Here is a 22,146-nt window from a genome sequence, read left to right on the forward strand (position 1 = left end):
TCACGTGTTTCAATTCCAAAATAAGTTGTGACTGACACTAACCTCAAAGAAATGACTCTTACCTTGTGAACACTGGTTGTGTCTCAACCACATGTTGGCCCCCTTTCTATATAGAGCTCAGGAGAAAGAGTGACAGTCTGTTCAATATACAGGTCCATTGGATGGTCACTCGTGTGGAGGAAGAGCCGTTAACTATGTGGGATGCTGAGGTCATACTTCTAAAAGTAAATGACTCACTAGTACCTTACAAAATGCTTCTGCTGCTGCCCCTGTGCCTCTGTCATAAATAAAAATGATCCTGATCCTCAGACCTCTAGAGAAAAACATCTGTGTCACCTCTGTGACAAAGCCAAGAGATTAGTTCAACCATTGCCATGGGGAAGTCCATAACACTGATGGTACTGACTTGATTTGAGGTTCTCTGGAAGAAGAAACTTATAAAAACTTTGATCTATAAGAGCAATAACATCTGCAGATCTAATGTAAAAGACAAAACACAAAACCCCAAACTGTCAAGGTCTTCAAAAACAAGAAGTCTAAAAAACTGTCACAGCCAAGAGGAGCCTCAGAAGTTATAACATGTAATGACTAAATTTAATGTAGAATCTTGGTTGGGATCCTGGGACAGAAAAAGAACATTAGGTAAAAAATAAGGCAATCTGGGGCTTCCACGGTGGCACAGTGGTTGAGAATCTGCCTGCTAATGCAGGGGACACGGGTTCGAGCCCTGATCTGGGAAGATCCCACATGCCGCAGAGCGACTGGGCCCGTGAGCCACAGCCACTGAGCCTGCGCGTCTGGAGCCTGTGCTCTGCAAGAAGAGAGGCCGCGACAGTGAGAGGCCCGCGCACCACGATGAAGAGTGGCCCCTGCTTGCCACAACTAGAGAAAGCCCACGCACAGAAACGAAGACCCAACACAGCCAAAAATAAAAATAAATAAATTAAAAGAAGGCTCAACATTTAAAAAAAAACAGGAAATCTGATGAAGTACAGACTTTAGTTAATAATACTGTTTCAGTGTTGGTTCACTAAGTTGAACAATTGTACCATACTAATGTACAATGTTAATAAGGGAAATTTGTTGTGGAGTGTATGAATATGATCTTCACAATTACTCTGTAAATCTAAAACTGTTCTAAAATAAAAAGTTTTAAAAAACCACACAATACTAGGTGATGAGATCTGGGAAACAACAGAATTAAACACTGAATGGGGGTGGCCATGTGGAATGGTTTGGAGGGAACACCTTCTCCCTAACATGTGCACCACAAGGATTGAACCAGAGAAGATGAGGAAGAGTGGAAGGTCAGTTTGGGAAGGCTCTTTACTGGGTGTTGAGGAAGCACTCCCTTTCTCTAACCAGAGCACCTAGACTCCTCTGCACCCCTCCCCTCCCCCCACATATCTTCAAGGGTGGTGCTTTGTGATGTCACAGCCACCTCAGCGCTACCATTGGCTGACCAATCAAAGCTGGTGGGTGTGGCTCTTCATTGTCCTGGCAGGGTATATATAGAGAGGCCAGGAGCCTTGGAGTAGGGCACACTGTTGCTACTGACATGGCAGAGGAAACTACAATCCCACAGGAGCCTAGCTGCAATGCACGGACAAACACCGAAAGGTCAGAGCAACAAACCCCAGGTGTCCACCGCAGAAGGGAGAGGACGAATTCTCCACTCCAGGGCTATAAGATGGAGAAGGTCAGATTACCCGACTCAACGGGCCTCCTCTTCATCCCCCACCCAAGACTTACCCAGCCCTTCCCTGGCACAAACCCCTTCTCAATCCACACCCATTCTCTCAAAGTTCTCCTTCCCATCCTCTTTCCCCAAATCAATATCTTTCTGTATCACTTTGTTTTCCGACCAGATTCGGAAGGTGGTCGAGTTAACAAAATCAGTCCGTCGTCAGAATTCGGGAAGAGGTCCTACACAGAAGAAGTCAAAGATGCTAGTGTTCTACTACCGGCGGAGTACAACAATGACTAAAGAGCCAGAGGAGGATGAAAACGTCCCAGAGGGCTCTTCCAGCAGTTCATAAAGTGCTGCCCTGGGTCTATCAGGTGACTGAGACCTTGCTGTCTCTGTTGTCTCTCCAGAGAAAGCACTGGAGAAATGGTCACCTGTGTAGAGACCAAGTAAAAAAGCCCTCAGCTATTGATTTACAAGCTGTTGTAAAAAGATGTGTGTGTATCTCTGTTCTTCGGTGATGGGGAGTGAAGGAAGGCAGGAAGGGGCAGGCGTGTGAGAAGGGAGGGAGGTAGTATCCTGCCAGTGTGGGGCCCAGACCAGCCAGTCCATAGTTAGCCAGACACTGGGAATAAGGACTGGGTGAGGACTGAGCTCTGAAGACAGACTTCTTCCTGAACACTTTATCCTGCTGGTGAGGAGGAAAAGGACTTGGTGTTTCTGTGTGTGTTTGGGAGGTCCCAGATGGGGAGAGGGGTGATGTATGGGTGGTGGCAGTGTGTGTCATAATCTGATTCCACTTTTGATGTTTGACAATTGACAGTTTTGAAGCCTCATTAATTCCCCTTCCCCTTCTGGCCCACATCTGGCCCACACTGTATGTCATCTACTCCCAGCCAGGGCGTAGGTGAACATAAAATAGAAACAGATATGCCTAACCTGAACCATCCGAATTATTTCCGTGCCTAACTTTTCCATAGCCAAGACATCCATTACCCTAAAATATCCTCTAGTGCACGTGGAGAACCTGACCCAATAAGTAATAAAGTTAAGTCTCTGGCCCTTATAATCAGCTTGAAACTATGGGACCCTATGGACCTTTCCCCCTAATTAAAATAATACCTTTCACCTCAGTGTTTAAGAAAAGGTTCAATCTAAATGAAAGCACGGTTTTCACAGATTGAAACCCATTATATAAGACCTATTTAGAGAAGGTGTGGTTATCCCCACTTCTGCTGCATTTAACAGCCAAGTTTTACTTGTTCTTAAACCCGGGAAAACAGGACCGGTGCCTCAGTGTGAATTCGTACCCTTGGCGTCATGGCCCCACCCACTAGGGCTCCATATATATTATTGAAATGACTGATTCCACCGAACAATAATAAGTAACTGGTAAATACTTTGTCCTTATAGCAGTATTTGGCTAGCATGTTCTATTCAGTGCCTATTTCAACAACCTCTCAGCTGCAGTTAACCTTCACCTTTAAAGGGACACAATACACCTTCACCTGGGTACTCAATGGGCTCAGTCTCCACGCCTGCCATCTCACATAGTCTTCACAGGCAATATTTTAACCAGCTCTAACTTTTTTCGGGTACACAGTCATGACATCACACTAATGACATCCTCCTTTGAGGAGATTCACATGAGACACATAGTACAGGGCCCCAGCACTTCAGTTAAGTTCCTGAAAATTATTTAGTAAGTTGAGGGCCGCTCCAGTCCTGACAGTGTCAAGAAACAGCTTTTAGTCTTCTTAGGACCCACATTGTTAAAACAAGCCCAACATGTTTTCGACATTTTTAGATTCTGGAGGCAACATTCCTCATTTACAAAGCTTTTTTGTTCTGTAACTTGCAAATAGGCCCAACTTGAATGAGACCCCCTGTAAAAAGATACTAGAATCTGCCTGAATTGCCATAGAACAGGCATTCCTGTTACGGCCCCCCGAGATTCCTTCACTGTGGGAGCTTTAGCAACCTTCTCTCATATATCTTGGAGTCCCTCTACCATCAGTGATGGCCGTTAGTTGCATGGGCTTCTGATACAAGGAACTATGTTCCTTGGCCCAATGCTGTATGCCATTAGTGTAGCAATTGGTGGGTACATACTGGACTTTCCTGGAAATATAGACTATCTCAGGTCCTGAACCTGTGACCCTCAGTATACAGCTGCCCGTTAGGCCTTTGATCATGGAAACAGCACTCTGCAAGCCCAGCACAGCTAGTGAGGCCTCCTTGCTACAGGATGGAGCTGAACCTGGGCTCTCTGCATACCCTACTTTCAGGAGAGGGTAACGTCCCCTGTGCTGGGTCCCTTGCCGGATTCCACAGTGCTAGAGGAGGTCATCTCTTAGAACACTTGGATAGCTGGGGAGCCCCTTAGGCTCAACACAGTGAATACCAAAGGGAGTTCATTCACTTAACCAATGGCATTGTCACTATCACACTTAATGGAGCTTGCTTGACTCTTGCTTCTTTTCATCTCTTAATCAGAATATTCCTGATACGCATACACACTCACAAAAAGAGAAAAAGGGGAAAAAAATATATATATCGTTGCTCCCAAAGTGCACCTCCTCCATTTGGGATGATTCGTTGTCTATTCAGGTGTTCCACTGATGCAGGGTACATCCAGTTGATTGTGGAGATTTAATCCGCTGCTCCTGAGGCTGCTGGGAGAGATTTCCCTTTCTCTTCTTTGTTCGCACAGCTACCGTGGTTCAGCTTTGGATTTGACCCCGCCTCTGCGTTTAGGTCTCCTGAGAGCGTCTGTTCTTCGCTCAGACAGGACGGGGTTAAAGGAGCCGCTGCTTTGGGGGCTCTGGCTCACTCAGGCCGGGGGGAGGGAGGGGTACGGAGGCGGGGCGAGCCTGCGGCGGCAGAGGCCGGAGTGACATTGCACCAGCTTGGGGCGCGCCGTGCGTTGTCCTGGGGAAGTTGTCCCTGGATCACGGGACCCTGGCAGTGGCGGGCTGCACAGGCTCCCCGGAAGGAAGGTATGGATAGTGACCTGTGCTCGCACACAGGCTTCTTGGTGGTGGCAGCAGCAGCCTTAGCGTCACATGTCCATCTCTGGGATCCGCACTGATAGTCGCGGCTCGCGCCTGTCTCTGGAGCTCAGTTAAGTAGCGCTTTTAATCCCCTCTCCTCGTGCACCAGGAAACAAAGAGGTAAGAAAAAGTCTCTTGCCTTTTCGGCAGCTCCAGACTTTTCCTGGACTCCCTCCTGGCTAGACGTGGCGTACTAACCCCTTCAGGCTGTGTTCACACTGCCAGTCCTCTCCCTGCGCTCAGACCGAAGCCCGAGCCTCAGCTCCCAGCCCCCGCCCGTCCCGGCAGGTGAGCAGACAAGCCTCTCGGGCTGGTGAGTGCTGGTCGGCACCGATCCTCCGTGCGGCAGTCTCACCGCTTTGCCCTCCGCACCCCTGTGGCTGTGCTCTCCTCCGCGGCTCCGAAGAAGCTTGCCCCCTCCGCCACCCGCAGTCTTCGCCCACGAAGGGGCTTCTAGTGTGTGGAAACGTTTCCTCCTTCACAGCTCCCTCCCACTGGTGCAGGTCCCATCCCTATTCTTTTGTCTCTGTGTTTTTCTTTTTTCTTTTGCCCTACCCAGCTACGTGGGGAGTTTCTTGCCTTTTGGGAAGTCTGAGGTCTTCTGCCAGCATTCAGTAGGTGTTCTGTGGGAGTTGTTCCACATGTAGATGTATTTCTGATGTACTTGTGGCGACGAAGGTGATCTCCGCATCTTACTCTTCTGCCATCTTGAACGCCCATCCATACCTTTACTTTTTTTTTTTTTCGTTATGCGGGCCTCCCACTGCTGTCTCCCACTGCTGTGGCCTCTCCCGTTGCGGAGCACAGGCTCCGGACGCGCAGGCCCAGCAGCCATGGCTCACGGGCCCAGCCGCTCTGCGGCACGTGGGATCCTCCCAGACCGGGGCTCGAACCCGCATCCCCCGTATTGGCAGACGGACTCCCAACCACTGCGCCACCAGGGAAGCCCCATCCCTTTACTTTTAATTTATCTGTGTCATTAAACTAAAATAGGTTTCTTGTAGACAGCCTATAGTTGGGTCTTAGTTTTTAATTTTTTAATTCACTGTCAGTCTCTATCTCTCTAAAGTTGTTTATTTAAAGCATTTACATTGAAAGTAATTATTGATAATGTTGGATTATTAGCTATCATATTTGTAACTGTTTTCCATTTGTCGTATTTGCTCTTTGTTTTCTTTTCCCCCCTATTTTTCTGCCTTCCCTGGTTTTAACTGAGAATTTTATGATTCAATTTTCCCTCCTCTTTTTCTATCATTTGTACTTTAAAAATTAATTTTAGCGTTTGCAATACACATTTGCAGCTAATGTAAGTCCACATTCAAATAGCACTGTACCTCTTCATGAGTAATACAGGTATTTTATAACAGGATGTTCCTAGTTCCTCCCTTTTGTCTCTTTAAATATTGCTGTCACTCACTTAACTTATACATAAACTATAATCAACCAATACATTGTTGTTATCATTATTTGGACCCAACAATTATTGATTAGATCAACTAAGAATAAGAAAAATAAAATATTTTATTTTACTTTAATTTATTCCTTCTCTACTGGTCCTCCTTTCTTTATGTAGAGCTGATTTTCTGACTTTATCATTTTCTTTCTCACTGAAGAACTTGTTTTAACATGTTTTGCAAGGTAGGCCCACTGGTGGCAATTTCCTTTAGTTTTTGTTTGTATGAGAAGTTTTTATGTCTTCTTCACTTCTAATTGATAATTTCAGTGAATACAGAATTTTAAGTTGGTACTTTTTTCTTTCAACACGTTAAATATTTCATACTACTCTCTTCTTGCCTGCACAGTTTTGTAGGGGAGTCCTATGTAATTCTTACCCTTGTTTCTCTGCAGGCAAGTTGTCTTGACTCCCTGTCACACCCAGGCCATCCAGCTTCTTTCAAAATTTTCTTTTATCTTTGATTTTCTTTAGTTTGAATACGATATGCTTAAGTGTAGCCTTTTTTTTTTTTTTTTTTTGTATTTATCCTGCTTGGTATTATGTGAGCTTCCTGGATTTGTGGTTTTGTGTCTGTCATTAATTTTGGAAAGCATTCAGCCATACTGTGTCAAATTTGTGAGAATCAACATCTTTACTATTTTGATTCTTCCAATGTATGAACATAGTATGTCTTTATTTAGGTCTTTGTTTTCTTTCATCATTGTTGAGGAAGCTTTCTTCCAGATATAATTTGCATTGTTTCTGCCATTACCAAGGGCCATGCCACTCTAAAACTGGCACCACTCTAAAACTGGCACCACTCTAGGCCCCTGCTGAGTCCCTCAGTTTAATCAGGTTCGTTTATCCTTTTCTACTTCCCATGCTGATAAGCCGAGAACTTTTGTATTTGCTCATTGCTCTTTGATTAGGTTTCAGCTCACATTTTTTTCCATTTACTCTTCCTGGCTCTTTGGATATTTCCCTTACTTCCAATGAGTCTAGCAAAACAATAAAAACTATATTGTACATAGGCCCTTTGCTGTGGGAAGTCCTCACAAATAGCTAGTAAACCAAGTTGTTGGAATTGATTGGAAAGCAGGTGAAAATAATAAATTTATCAAGTGAAGATTTAATTTTAACCTTAAAATAAAGCATTGTTTTACTGCATTATGAGTAGTAACATGCAGAACCTGCAGATAGGGCTTTGCTGAGGCCAGGTACCAGTAATCAGTACTGCCTAGCTGTGTACCTGGTCTGCCCTCTCTGGACATCAAAGTCTTAAGTCTTATTTTTAGTTAGTACCCAACCAGTCCATACCCCTATCTTTAACGATACCTGGAGAATTTCTGTAAGTTGCAACTTCATACAAACCACAAAGCTATTTCTAGAGTATGATTTTGGAATGAGAATTATGTAAAGTGTATAGAGTTAACTTATATTTGTGTTGTGTGCTGATGCTCTTCTCAGTTGCATGCTATTCCATGCTCCTTGCTGGTTGTCATTGTTATGGACATCCATGTATCAGAATTGATTTCGCAGAAGATTCTTCATCTCTTTGTACAACTGTTCAACTCTATTTCTATAAATTTGTCTACTGTTTCTACCATATATAAAATGCTGTCACAAAAGGGGGTGTACTCTTCACAAATGCACTTCCTATAAAACATTCCACAATGGCTTCTTTTTCTATTCTTATTTGTATTCTCTCTGTACTTCTATCAGCTCAGTCATATAATGGTGGTGCTGATGGTGGGCAGTATTACTGCTTTTGATGATGTTTTGTTAGAATGAAAACAAATGCGCAGTTAGAAAACCACCTGAAAAATGTCCTCCATATTTCGTAAGTCATTGATAGTCACTTCTGTTATCACACCATTAATCTTTCCTTCCAACCACCAATTCTCCAACAACCTTGAGGTCTACTATTACACACAAACATTATGTTAATAATACCAAAGCAATTTATTTTAAAAAATAAAGTTATCTATTAAATCTCTCCTATGAGACACTGTCATTTAGACACCTCCCCTTAGAATTCACTACTTAAAAAAACAGTATTACATTGACTAAATACTTTGGTGCTTTATAAAATAAACTTAGTTTTTATTAAGAAATTATCCATATAGCTAAAACATTTTCCTGTGAAGAAATTGGCATTTTTATGGACACATCCACATTGGATAGGAAAGGGTAAAATAATATAGTTCTTCTAAAACAAATTCAGAAGGCAAATCCTCTGGCTGTGTATATGCAATTTCAATCAATTAACAATTAAAACTTTAAAGGAAACACCTTCAATTACTTAGAATAGTATGCAGATAATTGATGAGATGCTTTGTTTTTTCTCAAAGAACTCTCTGCTTTGATTTCTTGTTTAGGTAGAAAGTAACCAAGTAATTAAGGCTCAATAACTAAGCAGTAGGAGGAGACTGAACTAGAACAGGGGTCCTCACTCTCATGATTTTCTTATCTTCTCTGGCCCTCTTATGCCTTTGCTAGTCTCTGAGTGATAGCTTTGTTCATTCAGGTTGGCTATCACTTTATGGTTGAAACTTTGTCCATATTAGCTTCTGGGCTTACACTCTTACATATTTGTGGCAGAGATGAAACTGGCCAAAGATGAAACTCTAATCTTCAATTTGAAAATTTTCAGTGACTAAATGTTGGGGTTTATGTCTATTTCTTGTGCTAATCACTGGGTTAAGAGTGTGGTAAGACACCCATGCATTAGCCCAATCCTTGGGGATCTGGAGATGGGGTCAGGTAGCTCCTATTTGGGTCACCTATAAGTTGGGACAAGGGGGGAGAAATGGTTCCTCCAAAGAAGAGCATGGGTGCAGCAAAGGCATAATCCTTGGGGAAGTTTCTGTGACCTGGGAAGTCATCCAAATTTGTGTCTACTCCAGGCCTATGATTCAGAGAGTAAAAATATGAATAATTTGATGCAAACAAGATTATGTATTTTCTCCTTAAAAGTATATAATGTATTCAACCCACTTGCTATTTAAAACTTCATATATGAAGTCCAAAAAAATGACAAGAATAACTCTTATCCTATCTACCTAAATTTTGAGGGTCATATAAGATGATAAATATGCTGGATCTACACAAATTATAAACCATGGTACATAGTATCATAATCATTATTTATATCGGAGGTAGAAAGGGCAGGTAAGGAACTCTTGATTTTCCTTAGACACATTCTTCCTTTCTGTGAGCCTAAACTCTGGAAGGAACAGAAGAAAATGATTCTGATGGGGAGGAGAAAACATTTCCAAAGTTTAAAGGTTTGGAGATGACTAGGAGAGATATGTGGCTGTTAGACATCTCACACCTGGTATTAGGTACATTCAAAATATACCCTAATGGGCTGTGAAATTTCAGATGACCCTTGGGCAGAGACAGGAAATGGAAGAGTAGGAGGCCCAGAAAGTTGGGATTTCTAGGAATTCGTGTGTGTGTGTTGGGGCAGAAGTGGGTTCTCCCATTCTGTGTCCAGCTCCAACCCACAGGGGCACCATCTCGTGTCTCTCTCCCTCTCCATTGCCTGAGTGAAAGACTCCTTATCTCAGCCCAAGAGAAGATCCAGAATCTGTAGACTCATTTCACAATATCTTTTTTTTTTTAAGGTCAAACAGTAAAAGTGGTTTCTAGAAGAAAAGGTCCTATAAAAAATGAAGTTGTAAGAATATTCCAGAGCATTTACTCTTTGGTATTACCCAGTGTGAAGGTTAATTTTATATGTCTATTTGGCTAGGTCATGCTGCCCAGATATTTGCTGAAAACACCATTCTAGATGTTGCCGTGAAGTCATTTTTTGGATGAGATTAACATTTAAATCATTAGAGCGAATTACTCTCCATAATGTGAGTGAGCCTGGTTGAATCATTTGAAGGCTTTAAGAGAAAAAGACTAAGGTCCCCCTGAAAAGAAAGGAATTCTGTTTCCAGACTGTCTTTGTATTTGAACTGCAACATGAACTCTTCCCTGGTTCTCCAGTTGGCTAATCTGCCTTGCAGATTGCACACTTGCCTGCCTCCACAATTGTGTGAGCCAATTTGCCAATTCCTTAAAACTTCTCTCTCTCTCTCTCTGTCTCTGTCTCTCTCCCCCTCCCCCTCTTTCTGTTTATGTCTAATAGGGAGATAGTAGGATAGTTGCATTTTATTGTTGTTTTTGTTGTTGGCTGCATGTGTTTGAGTGTGTGTTGCTATAATGTGTATATGGTCATACTTGGCTCATGTTAGATGATCATGAAACGTTCGTTTTATTCAATGCCTTACAATCCTCCAGTCCTAAAAAAACTTTTAGAGGGGAGTGGGAAAGCTTTATCTTACTTGTAAGCATCAGAATCATCCTCTTGACACTGGGAAGAGGATCCCTAGCATATTTTCCAAGCTGAAAACAAATGAGCTGTTGCCATACAAAGCCAACATAATGGAGGTTATAAAGTTGAAAGCGGTGGCACCTGTGACAGATGCTGTGCTAGAGACTGGAAAATAAAAGCCCCACCTCAAGGAGTTCCCCCTAGAGTGTGGGAGAAGAAGTTACTTAACCAGGCAAACGTATTATACAGTGACAGGTGCTAAGATGTAGGTACATGCAGAACGCCATGAGAAAGCAGACAAGGGTCCCTATCATGGGGTTAGGGTCAGGGGCTTCCCAAAGAAGGTGACAGCTGAGCTCTATCCTGAGTATGAGGAGGAATTTCAAAGGTAGAAAACGATATGTAAGGATATTCCAGAGCATAGTATCAGCATAAGCCAAGGCTGAGAGTCATGAGAAAGCCCAACACAGGAGGGAAACTAAAACATGCTATTGTGCTACTCGCTGGAGAGTCCAGGAAGACCCCTGCCCTCAGTTGACTCTCAGCTTCATAGAGAATGTAAGATATTTACATGCAAGAAAAACACCATCAAGCTAAGTGTGAAACCAGTAGTGAAAAGAAGAGTTTAGGGGTGATGGGAGTGAGGATGGATCACTGTGAACCAGCTTCTGGGAGTTTAGTGGTGGAAAGGGAAATAAGGTTGAACCTTATGTGGAAACTAAGACTAAGAGAGAGAATGCAGAACCCATTCAAGGCAAGAGAAATGACACAATCAAGGAACTTCTAGGAAGGAAACAGTGGACCACTTGGCCCAGTGTTTCTCACATTGAGGCTATACTGCCCAACTAGTGAGTACTCAGAAGTGTGTGGGGACATATAGTTGTCAAAGTGTCTGGGAGGAGCTACTGGCATTTAGTATCTTGAGATCAGTGATGCGAACCTTCTGTCATTCATTGAGGTCCTTAGGTGAGATTACATAATTGAACCAAATAATTAACAAGCTTCAGGTTTGCCGTGTGTATTTGTTATTTCAAAACCAAATTTATTTGGGGGGGATCCCCTATCCCTAACCCCCATCCTTTTTTATTTTGGCAAGGATTTGGAAGTAGGTAAGATGCTTTAACCTTCACATCTTATGTATCTTTCTTTATGAGACTGGACAATACCCACCAGAATTTTGAAAAAGGGTGGCTGCCTTATTATGAAGAGGTCTAGAACAAATACAGGAGAACTTGTCCATGATCATACTGGGTGATTTTCTTCTTTCAGTCTTGTCTTCCTGACACCTTCCTGTCCACCCCCACCCCACACAGAAGCAAACCCTGGTCCTCTGTATTCAGATATGCTTGGGGCATTTGGACCATAGACCTTGCAACATGATAGATGGGCAGAAGAAGCTGGATAGCTTCAGCAAATCTAATTGAAAAGAAAACTGGATATTGGTGCCTCAGCCATGATGAATGAATACAAAATGCTGTAGCCTGTTACCAAGTTATAATTCAGAAACTTGACGTTCCCACTTCTTTCCACCCAGGACCTTAGGCAAAACATTTTTGTTCTTCTTCCGAAGTTCAACCTAGCCAGTAGGCCTTTTATGAGAGGACTGGCTGTGTTCTGATTATTGCAGAAATTAACAAAAAAGCCAATTAACAGAAATAAATTTAGAGATGTTCCAGGATACAAAACAAAAAAGGGCCTCCCAAATTATCGCTAAACAATGAGATGGCTATCATTTCTAATGAGTAGTAAATATCTGCATCAAGGCAGTGTGCTCTGAAAAATGTATCAGGCTTCCTTCCTAGTGTATGAGATTAAGAATAACGTGCCCTCTCATTATGACATAGAAAATCATTTATATCATCATGGAGTCCTTTCTGTATAACTAGAATAAAATGATTTCTTCTGTGTGAAATGGATTTCTACCTCCATCCTCCTCAAATTCAGTTATAAAGGGTTTAACCATGGCTCTATTCCAAGTTGTGTTTTGCTTTGTTTGGTATTTTTATAAGCTTAAACCAGCAGCTGTGCATGTTTGTGCAGTTCCAAAGTCAGGATTTATATATGTAATTTTTCAACTGAGGGGAAAAAAAGTTAAAAATACCTTTAATGAATCACATGGAAAGCCACTGAAAGAAATATAACACCAAGGAAATGCTCTCTTTTATTTCTCTGTTAGTCTACATATTTACAATCTTTATAATGGAATTGATATAGACCTCTCTTGGGATAAGGTTTATCTTCCTACAAAGTGGTTTAGTTAATTTTCAATGAAGTAATTCAGGAAAGCAAATAGGTTTTGAAGTCTCATATGGCATCAAGATGCAGATTGGACTGATTTCCTTTAAAATAAAAGTGTTTGGACACTTCTCCTGGGAAACATGCACCCCTATCTTACTCAAACCACTCCAAATTCAAAGCAGGGCCCAGACTGCTGCTAACCTTTTCCAGAATGAAGAATATTGGAAAGGCAAAACTGCTGGCCAAGCAGAACCCCTTCAGCAGTATCCATATTTCCTGGTCAGCACCATCCTTTTTTTCCCCTTCAGTTTGCCTCTTATTGGAGTGGGTGTACTAACAGATTTGATAAATGCATTGTTGTATTTTTGTAGGAAGTGCTATTAAGTGACATCTTCTTCCAATATTTTTCTACCCTGGAATGAGAAAAGATCACTCTCTTAGGCCTTTCATCCATTTTCCCTTCAGTGTCTTCATATCCTCCCCCCTTCCCCCCCTTTCCCTGCCACTCCTCCACACCCTGGCTGTCCAACTGCAACATTTTTCCTCTTGTGTCCTCAGCACAGTCTCCAAGCCAACTTCCTCCCCCTTCCCTCCTACCTAGGGCTTGCACCCAAGGGTAAGACATCATCTGGATGCTACACCAGATTCAGCACACACCTAATACTTTCTTACCTGAAAGAAGACTTAGGGAGAGTTTGACTTAGTCTTATGTAGACATTTAGCTCAATAGGTTGTGCTCAGTAAAGGTGTTTACATCCTGTGCCTCACTGTATTAATTCAAGGCTCTCGGCATCAAAAACTTGGGACACAGCAGTAGCTTTGAGAATTTCTCACCTTCATCCTTTTAAAAAGAAGTTTTCATTGGTCACAGAGGGAGGTTCTTTTCTCCTCATTTGATATCTACCCTGGAAATCTGGCAGAGGGCCATACATCGTGCTCACTCAACATTAACTTTGCCCAGATACTAGACCCAGAAAATATTTTAGCTTCAACCTTCCAGATAAAAGATGAAGTGAAAATGAATTAGTAGGAGAAGCTAGTATCCTTTTATCACTTAATAGTTTTTTTCTTTTTTTTTTTTTGGCGGTACGCGGGCCTCTCACTGTTGTGGCCTCTCCTGTTGCGGAGCACAGGCTCCGGACGTGCAGGCTCAGCAGCCATGGCTCATGGGCCCAGCCGCTCCGCGGCATGTGGGATCTTCCCGGACTGGGGCACGAACCCATGTCCCCTGCATCAGCAGGCAGACTCTCAACCACTGCGCCACCAGGGAAGCCCACTTAATAGTTTTTAATGAATTTGGTTCTATTGATTTGTTATAAAGAAAAAGAAGAGAAGATTTGCCTTTGACCTGTCTTGGGACAGTCAAAATCTGATTATCTTTTGCCTTCTACATACCCCATCAATGAACAGGGAACAAGCAGGATTTCTTTGCCTACCTTTCTGTACCCGAATACACAGAACTATGCTCAGCCCATGCAGAGAAGAAGAGGTACACTGTGACTACATAGCTGACAATTGCCTACTACTACTACTGCTGCTGCTACTACTACTACTACTACTACTATCACCACGACCAGTCGTGGTAACAGTTAACCTTTGTTGGATACTTCCTACATGCCAGGCATTGTAGATGCCTTGTGCTCAAAGTTTTATGTATATCGTCTTATCAAATCTTTATAAAAGCCCTTTTGAATGTAAGCAATACTATCATTATCCCATTTCTCAGATGAAAAAACTGAGACTTTAAAAATTAGGAGTGGGGGCTTCCCTGGTGGTGCAGTGGTTGAGAGTCCGCCTGCCGATGCAGGCGACACGGGTTCGTGCCCCGGTCCGGGAGGATCCCACATGCGGCGGAGTGGCTGGGCCCGTGAGCCATGGCCGCTGAGCCTGTGCGTCCGGAGCCTGTGCTCCGCAACGGGAGAGGCCACAACAGTGAGAGGCCTGCATACCGCAAAAAAAAAAAAAAAAAAAAGTAGGAGGTTACCCAAGGTGTGGAATTGCAATTTAAGAATCATAGCCTTTTCCATAAAGGACAAAAATATGGCATAAAATCAAACAGAATCAAGGAGTAATAAAATAGACGAGAACAGAAAGCATTAGCATTTACAATACCAATAGCGCTATGGTTTTTCTTGAACATTTAAGGTCCAGTGTTTTTAGTGTATTTTTATACATTTTATACATATGCCTTCTGTATTATAATTACTCTTAAAGATAAAGTAATTAAAATATTTAGACAAATATAGAACCAAGAACTAGCAGCAGACTAAAATATATGAAGTCAATTTATATAGATACAGAGAAGCATCTTTCACTAACAGATTAGCTCAGAGGTTCACAGAATGTTAATCTCTAGTTTTCAATAATCAGTGCTGGTGTGACCTTTATGTATTGAAGTCCTGACTTACTGAGAAAGAAGGTACAACATTTTTTTCTTCTTCTAAGATTCACGCAGTTATCCGGAAGACTGTTTATTCACAAAATAAACAGAGTATTAGATGCACGAACTCTAATACAAAGCTAATATTGTATTTTATTCCTAAAAGACTTATATTTAAGTTTTTGCCAGATTATTTGCCATTTAAAAGAACTGACAAGTTAAAGCTCATTTACTCCATGAAACTTTACTTCTATCTGATGCCCATATTGCGTACACCAGGCTAATTCTTAGCTTTCCCTCAATGCGTATCTGGAATTATGATATTTTAGGTCTGTATGCAAAAGCTCAACTTCCACAGCAGGCCTGATCAATGATGAAATCCATGACTTGTTTCTGTTTCAACATCTATTCCAAAATATATTTGTTCAAATAAATGTGTCCCTTTGATAATGGTTTTTGGTGAGCATTACACAAGGAAAATTTACTTTGCATTTACCCAGGGATGGTGATGAGAAAATTTCTCAAACTGTGTAAATGTTCAGGAGGATTGAGTTCCAATTCTAGTTGTGTTATTTTTGACAATTCACTTTACCTCTTTAGGACTTTATACAGTCTCTCCTGCAAAGTGATGGTATTGGACTGAAAGATATTAAGGGTTCCATCCAGGTCTAAGATTTTAGGATTTTTGATTTCAGAGTTTCAAGACATTTGAATTGGATAAGTCTTCCTTTCAAACAAGGGGGGAAAAGGGATCAGCACTCTTAGGCACTCATATATAAATGGCATATGATTTCACTTGAAAAGAGGAAACTGTCATAGTTCATGCTTTTATTTTCATTATTTCCTATCATGGGCATTAGCTGGCATTTGAATTGTATATGTAATTTTTGTTGGTTGGACATAGATTTGACTTCCCTTAATGTATTTGACCCTTGAAACTGGCAAGTCCAGCTAATCATGGTTGTGACCTGCATCATGTGGCCAGTTATTCATCAATATATTCACTCAGGAAGTGTTTATTGAGTACTTTCAGCCACTGATCAAGGCACTGTGGACACAGGCTGAACACGGGTATGTTGCTTACCATCACGGAGCTTACAGTTCAATGGTGGAGACAGAAAATGATTAAACAATAAGTATTTAAAATCGTGATGAGTTCCAGGGAGAAACAGGTTGTTGTGAGATAGAATAACAGTCAGAGGTGGGGTGCTGATGAGAAGAGATCTTGTGTAGAAATCACGGCCAGGGAAAGCCTCCCTAAGGACTGACATGTAAGCCTCACCTCAAAGAAGAAGGTAGCTATGTGTCCAACAGTGGGAAGGATGTGAAGGGTTTCTGAGACAGGAAAGAACTTGGAATGCTTAAGTCTGGGTGGACTAACAAGTAAATGGGAGAGCGGCATAAAATGAGATTGGGAAATAACAGCTAACATTGTCTAAGAGCACATTTGGGCCAGGAATTCTTCTAAGAACTTTCTATGGCCTATCTCCACTGATAGTCATACCAAGCCTGTGAATTTGGTATTATTATTATTAGCCCCATTTACCGATGAGGAAAGGAATACATGAAGAGTTTGAGTAACTTGCAAAAATTACGCAGCTGGTAAAGAGTTGCACTGGGACTCTAATCCATGTAGAGAGTGTGCTCTAAACCAGAACACAGTATGGCTTCAGACATAATGGTCAGATGACACATGGCCTTGTGGGCTTCCAAAAAGGGTTTGAATTGGATTATAAATGTAATGGATAGCCATTAAACAATTCTTGGTAACATAATCAAAGCTATGTTTTGAGGATGCATTTTTGGCTGATATGTGGATAATAGGGGTGGGGATGGAAGCTACAAAAAACTGGACATGGGAAGAATGGTTACTGGGGGCTGCTGGAAAGGCCTAGGACAAGCAGACACTACTGCTTGCTTATTCAATAGCCATTCCTCCCCTTCCTCCTGGCTAACAGAGCTCCAAATTTGATTTATTTTTGTCAAATACTCATCATGTTAGTCTAAATCAGTAGGTATCAAACTCTTTGATCTCAAGAACACTTTACACTCTTAAACATTATCAAAGACCTCAATGAGTTTTCTTTGTTTAGATTCGTTGAGGTATAATTGAGAATAACAATTTTACATAGTTACAGTGTACATGTTTTGATATACATATACATTATAAAATGATTACCACAATCAAGTCAATTAATATATCCATCACCTCACATAGTTATTTTTGTTGGTGGTGCAAGGTCATTGAAGATCTATCTTAGCAAATTTCAAGTATACCATTAGCATTATTAACTATAGTTACCTTGCTGTACATCAGATTTCCAGGACTTATTCATCTTGCATAACTGAAACTTTGTACTCTTTGGCCAACATCTCCCCACTTCCCCCAGCCTCCAGCCCCTGGCAACCACCATTCTACTCTCTGCTTCTATGAGTTCAACTATTTTTCTTGATTCCACATACAAGTGAAATCATTCAGTGTGTTTCTGTGTCTGGCTTATTACACTTAGCCTAATGTCCTCCAGGTTCATCCACGTTGTCCCAAATGGCAAGATTTCCTTATTTTTTAAGGCTGAATTATATTCTTACATACATGTATATAAAGTCAATTTTATGTATAAAGTGTCAGTAGACACTTAGCTTGATTCCATATCTTGGCTGTAGCAATGAATGTGGGAGTGCAGATATCTCTCAGAAATACTGACTTCATTTCCTTTAGCTATAGACCCAGAAATGAAATTGCTGGATCATATGGTAGTTCATATTTAAATATTTTGAGGCAACTTTCCATACTGTTTTCCATACTGGGTGTACTGGTTGTACCAATTTACATTCCCACTAACAATGTGCAAGAGTTCCCTTTCCTCCACATCCTAGGCAGCACTTGTTGTTTCTTGTCTTTTTGATAATAGCCATTCTAACAGGTGATACCTGTTAGATAATAGCCATTCTAACAGGTGATACCTCATTGTGGTTTTGATTTGCATTTCACTGATGATCAGTAATGCTGAGCACCTTTTCATGTACTTCTTAGCCATTTGTGTGTATTGTTGGTTTCATCCATCAGTGGGATTTGAGCAAAAGTGTGTGTTTCGATAACGTGGAAGTTTCAAAGAAGTTAGTGTTGTTGCATTGGGTTACTAGAATAAGTGTGTTGGAAATATAGGAGGTTAGAAAGGGGGATGCTTAAAATGACAGTTTCAAAAGTGGTACAGTTAACAGAGATACCAAGACCCAGAATGTAATAATTGGAGTGGGTGTCTTCAGTAGGTTGGAGGTTAAGTAAGGAGGAAAAGGTGTTGAGTCCAAGTTGTTGCATGGGTCACCATCTTGGATATTGAATGCCCTTGACATGCTAATAAGTGTTGGAGTGCAGAGGAAGATAGTGATTCAGGAACTACACTCTTCATGAAGAAATAGCGATTGGTGGATGCCAGCAATAAAGAGCAGAAAGTATTTAACTGGATAACAGGAGTCTCTATTCAATGAACAATGCTGAAGTTATATTGTTTCTCAGCTTAGGGCTCCTCATTGTTTTAAGTTTTCTTTTTCTAACTATAAGTAAGACATTGACATTATAGGAAATTTGGAAAATACAAAATACATAAGAAATAAAATAAAAATTACGCATAAACCCATTGCTGTTGACATTTTGTTTATATTTCCATGTATATGCATATAAAACATTATGATAAAACAGTACTTACATTTTTAGTCCTCAGTTTTTCCTTAGCATTATATCTTAAGCATTTTCCCACATCCTTATATATCTTTGTAAATATCATTTTAAATGTTAGATTAATATGTCATCCTATGGATATATAATTTATTGAACCGTTTCACTATTGATGTGTATATATTTTTTAATGTAAGCAATATTGAAATAAAGATAATTCTACAAAAATCTTTGTCCATATCTGAAAATTTCCTTAGAATAGATTCCTAGAATTTAAATTTCTGGGTCAAAGATATGACCAATTTTAAATCTCATGACACATTTGTAGAGGGCATCTACATTTTAGTATCCCTGGCTAAACAAATTTATTATTTAAAGGTTAAGGTGATATTTCTTTGTGCTTTATGGGCTGTTGAAAGATAGACTCCTTTGGCTTCTAGTGATACTGATGTGTGTTCTTGGACTCTTCTACTGAGGATGTAATTGAGCATTTCACCTGATGAGAAAGCTAATTGACCAATGTTTAAGTAAGTTTAAGTTATCATGACACCTGCACTTTGTACTGGTGGCAGCAAGTACATTTTCTCCTATTGTAAAAGAAGAAAAGCTACAGAGGCAACTGTGACAGTTCCAGAAATCAGAATAGAAAGTTATCTAAGATGTAGACTCAGGGGGATCCCTAAAAGCTGAGCTACTCAACCTTTCTTTTATTATTGGTCCCCTAAGAGAAAAAATAAATTAAACTTAAAAATTAATCAACTTAATTAAGTCCAATGAATGATTTAAATTAATTTTCATTAAATTTCTCCCTAATGAGAGAAATTAAATAACGATGAATAAAAGTTTTTCAGGTAGAGCTTTGGAGGCTCCCAAACCATTGTACTAAGATTTCTCCCCTGTACCCAAACTAATTTTCACCCCTTTTGGGGTGATATTGCCTCCACAGAGAATGCATATTTAAGGTGAAATGAGGAGTGCTCAATCACTAATGAAAGGAGAGGTGCCTTAGTTTGAGCCACTCATTAGCAGGAGGTGATCATGGTTTTCACTTACTTCAGTGTAGTTGGAAGAATTCTGAGATGGCCCCCAAAGATTCTTATGTCTGTTGTAAGCCCACCTTCTCCCACTTATTTAATCAGACAGGTGCTGCTGTAAAGGGGTTTTGCAGATGTAATTTAAGTCCTAAATTGCTTGGCTGAAATAGGGAGGCTACCCAGGTGCTCCTGATCTAATCACAAGACTTTAAAAAGGTTCTGGGCTCTTCCTGGTGAGAGAGATTTGAACTGTGAGGGGGGTTGTGGAAGGAGCCACGTAACAAAGGCCTGAGCGTGCCCTAGGACCTACAGGCAGCCCCAAACCTACAGCCAGCAACAAACCCAGGACCTCAGTCTCGCAACCACACTGGAAATAATTCTGCCAACAACCTGAAGGAGCCTGGGAGCTGATCTTTCCCCAGTCAAGCCTCAGGAAAAAGGCACAACTGGCTAAGGCTTGATTTCAGACTTACAAACACCCCTGTGCAGAGAACCCAGCAAACAAGTTCTGGACTCACTACCCGTGGAAACTGTGAGTTGATAAATTGTTTCTTTTTTCTTTTCTTTTTTTACATCTCTAAGTTTGTGGTAATTTGTTACACAGAAATATAAAACTAATATATTCCACAGTCATGACTCCTCATTGTATTACACCCTCTTCTCCCTTCTGGAGCGGAAAAGGGAGGTGGTGATGAATTTTCCTTTTTATTGAATTTGATTTCAGCTTTTTTCACTCCTTTCTATCTTTGCAACACTGTCCTGCTTATGGGCCAGCTATGAAAGCGTCCCCGGTTTTAATTATGGCACCCCTTACACAGATTCCAAGATATGAGTGAGTTCTGTGGCTGTTTTATCAACCCTGTTCCATACACACATTCTGATATGCTTATAGGTTTAAGATTTATCCTGCGACACCTGTCCCACACCTTATATTTGGCTCCAGTACCTGCCAGTCAGAATTTGGAGGTGTTAGTGGGCTTTTGCTAGGGTTTTCTTCCATTTATTCCCCAGGCGGATGTTTGCCTTGAATGTAGCCCTTCCTGTAATCTAGTTGCACCTGGACAAAATTTTCAGAGATGATGCATATTTCGCTTAGTTTGATATATTGTTTTGCTCATTGGAGTGGGACTTTTGGAGGGAGGCAATTTAAGTTAGTTGATATCAGATGTTACTTTAATCTGGACAACTTCTGATCCAGGTTTAAAGAGATGACTTTCTTCTCCATCACATATTACGTAAGTAGATTATACGTAATGTTAATTTGGGGGAGCCGGAAGGGTAGGCTCTTGTTGCTCAGTAGACTGGAGAAATCAGATCAATCAAGCAAAGAGGTTTTACCAGTGGTAATCTATTAAAGGCAGGTTTTTGTCTTTAAAATTTTGAGGGAGGATCTTGATCCTTTAGCCCTGGCGTTAGGAGCAAACATTTGACGTCAGAGGGTTGAACGTGAAGAAAAGTGGTATTTTTAGCCTGAAGAAAAACCAAACCTTTAATTTATTTGGGAAAACAAATATTTATATTTGACATGGAAAATAAACGAGTGGATGTTTGTCAACCAATACAAGGTGAGTTTGGATATATGTGTATATATATACGTGTGTTTTATTTTGGACCTTACTGTCCTGCTTTGTGAAAAATGAACTCTCTGGCAGTTTATTGAATACAAAGATTGGGGACAAATAGCTTTTTACTTAGGGTTCATTGCTCGAGAATGTAAGGATAGCTTGAACACCTCTTCCACTCAAGAACAGCCTTATGAAGTAATATTTTCCTGTGTATTCAGGGACAAATTGAATAAATCCAAATTGGAGTTTTGCTGATGTAGCATTCATTGACAAGCTAGAGAACAACTCCTTAGCCTCTTTGCCTGTATATGAAAGCAAATTTAGGAGATATTTCTCATGCAGGGTTCCCTGGCCATGTGTATGGTGATGTTTTGAGGACAAACATGTCTTTATTTTTAAATTGTTTCTCCGTGTATGTAGGTACTGATTGGGGGCAGAGAACTCCTTGCTTGGGATGAATTGGCTGAGGGTTTACTGATATAAGATACATATGTCCTTACTTAGAGTGTTTCTCCATTTGAACAGGGATGTTCTGGGGGGAAATGTGGCCTTACTTGGTAGTGTTTGTGGCAGACTATGGTCACAACTCCAGATTTCAAGTGGTTTTCCAAAGACTTAGCTAACATGAGGACAAATTGGATTGTATTTGTGGTTGCTTTACCAAGTTACACAAACGAGTCTGAGAACAAATAAGTCCTCGTTTAGGGTTTCAAGTCACATCATGTGTTTGGGTACAGTTTGGGGACAAATT

The sequence above is a fragment of the Hyperoodon ampullatus genome (assembly GCF_949752795.1).
Source record: "Hyperoodon ampullatus genome assembly, chromosome: X".
In the NCBI taxonomy this organism is placed as follows: domain Eukaryota; kingdom Metazoa; phylum Chordata; class Mammalia; order Artiodactyla; family Ziphiidae; genus Hyperoodon; species Hyperoodon ampullatus.